This window comes from Neofelis nebulosa, chromosome 2 (assembly GCF_028018385.1).
Source record: "Neofelis nebulosa isolate mNeoNeb1 chromosome 2, mNeoNeb1.pri, whole genome shotgun sequence".
NCBI classification, from domain to species: domain Eukaryota; kingdom Metazoa; phylum Chordata; class Mammalia; order Carnivora; family Felidae; genus Neofelis; species Neofelis nebulosa.
The window spans coordinates 171,282,121-171,292,700 of NC_080783.1; positions in this window are offsets into that span (position 1 = coordinate 171,282,121).

Below are 10,580 nucleotides of genomic sequence, written 5' to 3' on the forward strand. Positions count from 1 at the left end.
TTTATTTATGTATTTTAGTCATTTAGCTTTATTATTCTTTTGTTATTGAAGTACAATAGACATAAAATGTTATATTGGTTTTAGGTATACAGTTTTTTACTTAATTTTGTTTATTCTTATTTTTTTGTTTTTATTTTTGAGAGAGAGAGAGCATGAGCTGGGAAGGGACAGAGGAAGAGGGAGAAAGAGAATCTTAAGCAGGCTTTGTGCCCAGTGCAGAGCCCAAAGCGGGTCTCGATCTCACAATCATGAGCTCATGATCAGAGCCAAAATCAAGTCAGATGCTTAATCGACTGAGCCACCTAGGCGCTCCCAACATGTTAATTCTATACGTTACTCAGTGTTGACCACAGTGTAGTCACCATATGACATTATTACAATATTACTGACTACATTCCCTATGCTGTACTTTCCATCTCCGTGACTTATTTATTGTATAACTATAAGTTTGTACCACTTAGTCCCCTTCGTCTGTTTTGCCCATCCCTCCTCAACAGCATTCATCATCAGGGAAATGCAAGTCGAAGCCACAATGAGTTATTACACCAGTCAGAATGGCTAGTAACAAAAAGACAAGTGTTGACAAGGATGTAGAGAAAAGGGAACCCTCAGGCTCTGTTGGTAGGAATATAAACTGGTGCGGCCATTATGGAAAATAATATGGAGATTTCTCAAAAAATTAAAAAGGAAATACTATATAATCCAGTAATTCCGCTACTGCACATTTGACCAAAGAAAACAAAAACATTAATTCAAAAAGATATATGCATTGGCACTGGCTTTAGTCACGTCTAGAAAAAAGGTATCTAAGGTCACCGTGATCCCAAACCCAGGTTTCCAAAAACATTAAGCCAAGTCTCCACTGATTAACAGATTGGTCAAATGTCTGACAGCACAGCCTCCAAGCAACATATATCAGCCTTACTGGGGACAGAAATTAAGCTCAGGCCTGGAGAGAGGCCCCTAGACACCTTAGCTTCCCTCACTGACTTCATGGAGCTTCCAACCTGCTTTTGGAAGACAGGACACATGCACCAACAGTAAGAAATAAGACCAGGAAATATAGTTTATTCTACAAATATTTCAGGAGTGCCCACTGTGTGCAGGCAGTGGGTTCACATTCGAGATACTGTAGTTCAGGTTTCCACTTAACCATCTACTTAGGAAAACAGAATGGTAAGAAGGAAGAAAGCCCAGAATACTACAAGTCTTAAGAACTGCTCTTAGGAATTCAAGGAAGGCTTCCTGAAGGAAGAGGTATCTGAACTGAAAGATTAAATGGATTCAAGATTAATGGGGGGCATCTGGGTGGCTCAGTCAGGTAAGCATCCAACTTCAGCTCAGGTCATGATCTCACGGTTCATGGGTTCAAGCCCCGGGTTGGACTCTGCTGACAGCTCAGAATGTAAAGCCTGCTTTGGATTCTGTGTCTCCCTCTCTCTCTGACCCTCCCTCACTCGCACTCTGTCTCTCTGTATCTCTGTCTAAAAAATAAACATTAAAAAAAATAATTAATAAGTGGATGTTTGCCAAAAAAGGAAGAGAAGTGAGAAGTGAGAAGTGAGGAGAGCCCAGAGTGCACCAGGCACAGATCAGCACTGCTGAGGCTGAAAGATGGGACTGCAGGCATGTGGGGACCTTCAAGCAGTTCAACAGGACTTTCATGTGGAGCTTGAGTGAGATGCTGAGATCAAAGGGTGGGTTCGGAAGAGAGGAGACTGACAATACATGAGGACAAATGATAAAGAGCTAAAGGGGCTTTGTTCAAAAGGCAGTGGAGAGCTACTAAAAAACAGATTGACAGCTAAGAAATTCATTTTTCTAACCCTCCTTTAACACAGATTTATCAGGTACCTCCCCTGACCCAAGCACTGTGTTTGGGGCTGGGGACATACTGGGCAAGTTAGATACAGAATTTAGTTTCGCAGGAAAGAAAGACAAACCAGTCATTCTGACACAGCATGATGCATGTTACAACTGGGAAAGTACAAGGTGCTATGGGGACACATAGGTGGGACCCTCAGCCTCATCTGAGGGTGGGGAGGGGGCCCAAGAAGGCTTCCTGGAGTATTTAAGCTATCTGAAGTATGGGAAGGTAGAGCCATGCAGAGGAGCAGAGGAAGAAGCATGCATAAAACCTCAAGGTAAGAAAGAACCCTGATTTGGAGGATTAAAAGAACTTCAGGGTTCATGGAGTAGAAAAAAGAAAGAATTGCAAGATGAGGCCAGAGAAAAGGCCACTGTAACAAATTTGAACTTGGAGGCACTAGGAAAGCAGGAAGTGACACTCAGATTTACATTTTAGAAAAGCACTTCAGTTTTTGGGCATGAGTGACAATTATTCAATGAACATCTGTGGTCTACCTACTCTAGGTCCTAGGCTCCAGAGTTAACGGTTTGGTGGAGGAAACAGACATAGGTTGATGACTGTGCAAAAGGATGCGTAGCGGATGTCAGAACAGTGCTGTGGAGGCTGACTGTGCCAGAAGGAGTTAAGGAAGTCTCACAGAAGAGGGGGCTTTTCTGCTAAGCCATAAGGATGTGTAGGAGTTTGGGCATTTTAGATAGAACAGCAGCCATAAAGATGTGGCATAGGAAAGAGCATGGCCTGTCTAGGCGATGGAAGGAATTCCAGAATGACTTCAGTTTGGGTTACACTATGGGAGTGCCCAGAGAGAAGATAGAAGAAGGTCCGTAGACACATCCCACTTGTATGTTTGACATTAGGAATTTCAACTTGAGCCTGCAGCTTGAGAGGGAATCACAAACTCCTTTGAGAATCTGAAGCTCCCTTCAGAAAAATGCACATATGTGCAAAATTTGCATGTAAGTCCCAGGATTCAAAAATTGGCAGTTAAAATCTCACTGCTATAAGCAATAATAACAATAAATAAATAAATAAAAATAAAATAAAATAAAGTAAAATAAAATAAAATAAAATTTCACTGCTATAAGCAGTGGGGAGCTGGGTGTGATTTGCACTTGAGAATGATCACAGGGGGAAGCTGGAGAGAGACTGGAAGCAAGATCAGTTAGAAGGTTCTTGGGAGATGCTAGGTATAAAGCTCTAAAAGCCTGGCCTGTGATGACATCAGTGGGGATAAAGAATAGGGCCCTATGAGAAAGGCATCAGGAGTGGGATGTGTCAGGATGTTCTGACAAACTGAATGGTGGAGAGGGGTCAAAAATGAGTGACAGGAAAATGGTGGTTCCATTGTCCCCAGTATCTACTCTTCCCTTCCTCCTTAGTAAAAGAATCCTCAATTTTTATCTGGACACATCATCACCCAGAATACTCCATCTCCCAGCCTCCTTGCAGCTTGATGTGGTCATGTAACTAAGTTCTGGCTAATGAGATGTAAGTAAAGTGATGTGTGCACACTCTGGCTCCTGCATTTAAAGGGAAGGGAAATACATTTCCCCCTTCCCACTGGCAGGACTGTGCTGGTAATTCATCTTGATCCATAAAGATAAGGCCAATACCCTAGGGTTCACAGGGTGGCAAGTCAGAAAGAGCTTAGACCCTCCAACACTGTAAAGCCATCAGATCTGCTCTGGATTATCTATTCCCCATTTATATGTGAGCACAAAATAATCCTTTTACTTGTTAAAGCCATTGTACATTTGGATCTCTGTTGCAGTAGGAACTGGACAAATGCACTCAGCACTTCATGACAGGCTCAAGGGTCTAATGCTGTGGGTAGTGGATTTCAGGAGGGAAAAGCTTGGCAAGGCTCTTGGAGCCTCCTTTCAATGGCTAGATACAATGGATATGTCTTCATGGTACAGGCCCCAGCTCCATGTCCACAGTGACATCACCCAGCCCACAAGGCCTGGCAGAAGGGGAGGTCTTGTGTCACCCTGGGAGACTCCTGAACACAGGCTCTGTATCATAAGGTAGCCAGTCCTTAAGCAAGACAGTGCCCATGAACTGGTCCGGCATGGAAATATGGGCAGGACTAGGGAATGTTCTGAGAAATTTGAATAAAGAAACATGGAACAGCAGAGTTTCATGCAACAACAGTGGGTTATGGCTGGGAAGTAAAAAGAGAGAGGCCATGAGGTGGAATGAGGCACAAGGAGAGAAAATCCACATGCACAGAGGTCAATATAGACTGTAAGTATGAGATACCAGGAACTATGGGCTGAGAAAAGGAGAACAAAGAAAAGGGTAAGTCTATCAGGTACATGCCTACGGACTGCCTGCTAGGTGTCCCTTCCCCTCTGGCATCCACATGACCATGGCAGGAGCTGCCGAGTTCCTACAAGAAAACCTGGCCTCTTGGCCATTGAAGGATGGACACTGGCCACTACGTGGGCCAATTAGGCCCTCTCCCAGGAATTCTGGAGCTGGGATTTAGGAGATACAGTCTCCTGGTTGTCTCAGTTAACACCTGCAGATCTCAGAAGCTACTAGTGGCCAGGTGCAGCCCTATGGATTGAGGAACAAAAGTGACTGACTCTTCAGCCAGAAAGACTGAAGTAAACAGACTTCTTGGCTTCCCCAGGGCAATCCCTGCTCCCTCCTGAAGACCCCAACAGATACCCACACTTCAATGCCATAGTTACCCTATTTGTTTCCTATGCCCAGTCTCCTCTCTGGCCTCTGTAGCATGGTGTCTGGAATCAGCTATCACAGGTGTTGAATTCCAGCTGGACTATTTGGTCACTCAGCCTCTTATTCTATAAACTGGGGATAATAGTTTCCCCTGTTCTTGTAAGTGGTTAATTGAAGTATCCACATAGTGCTTGGCCCTTGTGGCAGAACTCAATACACAGTAGAGCACTTCCCCCTTCCCCTGGCCACTTCAACCTTTCCCCCTAGACCTAGCCTCATAAAAATGGCAGCTTGCCTTCACTAATTACTTAGAACTACCCAGGCATCAGTCTTAAAGGTGTTATATGAAATCATCTATTCTTCACAATAATCCTGTGTAGGTATTGATATTATTCCTGTTGTACATATGAAGAAACCAAAGCACAGAGAGGTTATATAACTCTTCCAAGACCACACAGCTAGTAAATACGAGATCTGGGATTTCAGGCCAAGGAATTCTGGCTCAGTGATCATACACCATTGCCTGCCATATTTCCGGAGCGCTTCTGGCTTCCTTGCCAGTGACCCAGGCTAGGAAGGGGTGCCCAGCAGCAGGGGGTAGACACGGCTGAGGAAACAAAGCTGTTGCAGGGAGCCAGCATTTAGTCAGTCCCTGACTTGCAGGTCCTACTGGGTGTCCCCAGGACAGAGTAGACCAATAGGCAGAGAGCTGGGGATCAGAACAGCTCAGGGGTGAGGATTCCCATGTATTCAGCATTCCTGGGGAAGAAAGCAGCCTTCTGCCCAGGACGCAGATAGACTGAACCCCACACTGACTAAACTGCCCTTTCGTAGGTAATTCCTTACTGTTCCAAATCCATTCCTTTACTCTCATCCCCATCCTGGAGAGAGATGGGTCTGGACCAGAGGGAGCCCAGCCAGTGTCTAAGGGGGGTTGCACCTGCCTTCCTCCAGCCTCACTTCCCCCTCCCATACCCCACCCTGCTCCCATGCTCAGTGAAGACCAGGTAACAGCTCTGAGGCCTTTGCTCTGAAACAAACAGAACCGTCCCATTGTTCACTGGAGGTAGGGGAGACATTCTCTAATCCTCTCTTGCCTTAGAAGTAACGAAATTTCCATTCTTCTCCAGAAGGGAAAACTACAGGAAGAAACTAGATGCCCTCCTCCACAATCCCAGCAGATCCAGAGCAGGACTGGGGTAAAGCTCAGATTCTGGTCTCCATTCTGCCTGCCTATGGAGTGGGATCACGCTGGTCTGTCTTCCACCCTTTAGTGGCTCAGAAGAGCAGGCCTGGCCCTGAGGGGGGTGGGGGGGGGGCTGGGGGCTGAGGTTCTGAACATCAGTTCTCATGTGTGTAGGGGGGTGGTTTCCCCACATCCAGGCAATTCTTTGGCACCAGCTGGGTGTCCTACCATTCAGCTCAACTCTAACACTACGCCCCTGGAGATAGCATCAGATTCCATAGATTAAAGGCTCCATCCTCCAAGACTGCCCCTTCACACCTGGTGTGAACACCAGCCACAAACCCAGGCTGTCACCTGGGCTTCCTACACACTGGCTATAGATTAGAGGTTCCAGTGACCCCCTCCTTGGGCTCAATTAATTTGCTAGAAGGGCTCACAGAACTCAGAGAAACATTTAACTTATTACATTGTTACTAGTGACCAAGGCATGAGAGCCCCTGGCTCTGGAGGCCCCAAAGGTTTGTCCACTCTCAGCTGACAAAATCTAGAGAGACAAGTGCTGGTCAAATAAGAACGTTTATTCCAGTAAGACCAACACCAGGAAGACAGTGGACTAACACCCCAAGAACTGTCTTCAAGATGCTGAGAATACTTCTAAGTTTATGTAGGGAATATATGGAACAAAGATTGGTGGGTATATGCAGCTAAACAGCAAAGGTCGGGTTGATCACTGTCATGGGGTGAATTATGGGGGGTATGGTGGCATCAGAACAGTCATTATTGCTTGGGGGGTTAGTTTTGGTGCCCATTACAGGATGTTTTGCCTGCTGGGTCCCTTGCTGAAGTTAATAGATAAGCAGGAGGGAAAAAATAAGCGATTAAGAGGAACAGGTTAAAGGCAAATGGAGTCAGTCAGGGCAATGACTGGGTCCTCCTTTGAATCCCCATGTCAAGTCACCATTCCATTTCAACGGAAGGAGAAGGGATGACGGTCATGTCTTCTGTAAACTACTTCCTGCTGATCAGAGATGACGTAGGGATGTTGGGATGGAAGACTTTGACAGGGTAGGAGACCTTTGTTTCTTGAGTTCCTTCTGAGATGGACAGCAATCTTCCATGGGGGTTCTCACCCACTTACACGTTGTGAGTCCTGACAAAAGTCGCTGTCTGGAGGTGCCTTCCTAATGCAGGTGTGATGAATCCGTGGCTTGATGCCTGCAAGTTTTGAAGTAGGGCTAGTTAGCATATCGTGAGGACCTGTCCATTTTTCAGTTAACTGATCTTCTGGTCCTTGGTTCTTCCAAATCTTTAGTAGGATCCACTCTCCTGGCTGAAAAAGGGGGCAGTGTCTGCTCAGGAAATGGTTTGATCTTAGAAAAGACGAACTCGTGTGTAGATGTCAAAATTTGATTCAGCTGCTGCACATATTATTTAATTCTATTTTCATGTTCTAGAAAGGGGAAAACACCCCTTTTACTCAAGTCGAAAGGGTTTCACATATATCGTCTCATAAGGGCTCAGTGGGAGCCCTACTTCCAGAGGCCACCCTTATACAGAGGATGACAACAAGAAGTGGCTTTTCCCAAGTCAGGCCAGTCTCTTAGCACATTTTAGCAAGGGCTTTCTTTAAACTATGGTTCATTTTTTTCTGTTTTACCTGTTGATGAGGTGGAGGGGAATGATTCCTAACCACAAATTGTTTAAGAAGTACTATTCTACATAATGTCATTGCACATAGCACATTGCATTTTATCTGTTTACGTCTCTCTTTCATACTAAGCTGTGGACTGAGGGCAAGTAGGGAGACTTCATATTTCTTCACCTTTTAATTCCCATTGTGTAGCTTCTGACCTGACAGAGTAGACAATAATAAATTGAATTAATATGGAGGCCCATGCTGGATCACCTAAGACTATGCACGGTGAACATAAGACCAAGGCCTTTGTCCTACTGGACCAGAAACGCTCTAACCCAAATCCCCTTTGTCCAAACTCAGAATCAGTTCCAGAACTTGGGGAGAGGTTGGGATGACAGATGAGATTGTTACATGCTGCCTTCTTCAAAGGACCACCAGAGCTACATGTTGATACGACAAGGCTGAATTCCTTTTCTCAGTAAGACTTCATCTTAGCAGCATCCTAGAGAGGGGAGAGCCAAGTGGGAAGTCTATGAGGTTTTGGAGTCTGGGTTAAGGCAATTCAGCAGGGTTTTTTTGGTTTTGGTTTGTTTTTAAAAGTTTATTTATTTATTTTGAGAGGGCACACATGCGAGTGGGGGAGGAGCAGAGAGAAAGAATCCCAAGCAGGCTCCTCGAGGTCACCACACACTGTGAGATCATGACCTGAGCCAAAATCAAGAGCTGGACTCTTAACCAACTGAGCCACCGAAGCACCCCCAACAGTTCTTTTAATAAAGCATTTGATTAGGAACACAATATGACGATTTAAGATTGGTGTCCATAGCAAGGAGAGCATTTTTAAAGTAAGGGGCTCAAAACATCTTGGGAATTAAAATTGTCATTTGATTGAACAATTTAATGATCATTTAAATATTTTTTGGGGGGGCACCTGGATGGCTCAGTCAGTTGAACATTCAATTCTTGATTTCAGCTCAGGTCATGATCTCATGGTTCATGAGATCGAGCAATGCTTTGGGTTCTGTGGACAGCAAGAAGCCCACTTGGGATTCTCTCTCTCATCTCTCTCTCTCTCTCTCTGCCCCTTCTCCCATTCATGCTCTCTCACAATAAATAAGTAAATAAACTTTAAAAAATAGGTTTTTTTTAAAACTTTGAGGAATAAGGGGCGCCTGGGTGGCGCAGTCGGTTGGGCGTCCGACTTCAGCTCAGGTCACGATCTCGCGGTCCGTGAGTTCGAGCCCCGCGTCGGGCTCTGGGCTGATGGCTCGGAGCCTGGAGCCTGTTTCCGATTCTGTGTCTCCCTCTCTCTCTGCCCCTCCCCCGTTCATGCTCTGTCTCTCTCTGTCCCAAAAATAAATAAAAAACGTTGGAAAAAAAAAATTAAAAAAAAAAAAAAACTTTGAGGAATAAGTTATTTCAACTTTTATCTTCTGGGCCAGTTTCCTGAAATAGTTAATGTATATTGATGAAGACAGTGGAATGGGAACATCATATTAATGCAGACAGTGGCTGTGTGGGTGTAGAAGGTTTCAACTCTCAGGAGTCAGGTGGCCCAACTGAGGGAGAAGAGAGCCGGGGAGGTTCAGAGCTGATGTACCCAGACACCTATCAGTTTCTCATCAAGATGCTATAAAATAATCCTGCAACAGGAAACTCTCATCCCTCATAATACGATTGATTTTTAGTCACTGGTCCCATTGGAAGCCATTTGGTCTTTCTCTTCCACCTTCCGTCTCCCTCTGATGCTTGACTCCATCATTAGGCTGGAATAACTGCTTAAAATCTTCTCACCCAGAGCCTACCATGGTTTGTGTGAGCATTTGCCAATGGGCAAGTCACATATGACTGCACTGGTGACCTTTTCCATGCCCCTCCTGGTCTGTGTGCAGTCTGGAAGCAGGAGGCCTGCCCTGAAGCTTCCGAAGTGATTATGCTATTGCAGACATCAGGCAAAATGAGCAAGCCCCGCAGGGGCGAGTACTGATGTGTGGTAGAAAGGTCAAGTAATGCAGCACACAGCCTCTGCTGGAGAGACACAGACGCATCTGGCCCAGACAAGGAGACCTAACCTAATTTCCAAACAGGAAGAACATAGTTCCCTGGGATGAAACACCAGGGCTGATATGCCTAGAAGCTTATTGGGAATGGGAGGTAGGGGATGACTAACATTTACTGAGGGCCCGTACAGCAGTTTTTACACAGCATTTCATGGAAAAGCTTAGCATATACACAATCTTTATCAATAGAATAGTATTTTCAATACCCTAGGAAAGAACTTGGTTTATAGGAAATCTATAGCAAACTTTCTCTCTGAAATGAGGGAAGCATTCCCTGTTTGTTTGTTTTTAATCGAGCTGCCCTCTCTTTGATATTATCCAAATGAAGGTACCGGTCAGCAAGGTCGGCAATTTCTCCTGGATGTGTGCTACCCAGCAGGTGAGGTGGGAGCTGACCTCCCCCCAGCTTCAGCCACATCAACAATCCTCTCATCTCATTTGTTAATTGTGAATAAAATAAAAAGATCTGAAGGAGTGAAAAGCCCATTCTTTCTGGAACCTACATCCCATCAAGTGCTGCTCTGTGATACATATTTACTCATTTAGAATTGAGAATGAGGGGTTACTTAAAAAAAATAAATATTTGGGGCGCTGGCTGGCTCAGTCAGTAGAGCATGGGACTCTTGATCTTTGGGTCATGAGTTCAAGCCCCACGATGGGCATAGAGTTTACTTTTAAAAAAAAAAAAATGTAGAATTGGGAATAAGGGAAGCCTTCTTTCCTTCCTTCACTCATTGTAGCTCTGTCACCTGCTTTTAGGACTCTGATCTCTCTGGTTCTCCTCCTTCAGACCTCCAACTCAGGCTTCTCTTTTTGCTTTGTTTTTGTTTAAAATGGAAAGTTTATTTGCTCAGTACACCAAATAGGATGCAAGGACGGTCATGACAAATATACAGAAATATGCAGATCAAAATAAAACTATAATTTAGTTTAAACGAAGGGAAACATATTAAAATGTTATGACAACATATTCCCAAGAGGTTTTTTTCTTCAGTTAATTTAACTATACATTTCAATAAAATAAAAGGTAATGGATTAAGGGGAAGTTAGCTTGTGAATTTTTCTTAAAAATAAAACTCCAACTCTATCAACCCATGCCAGTTAAACACAACAGCTAAAATTTGCAAATAAATGCAAAAG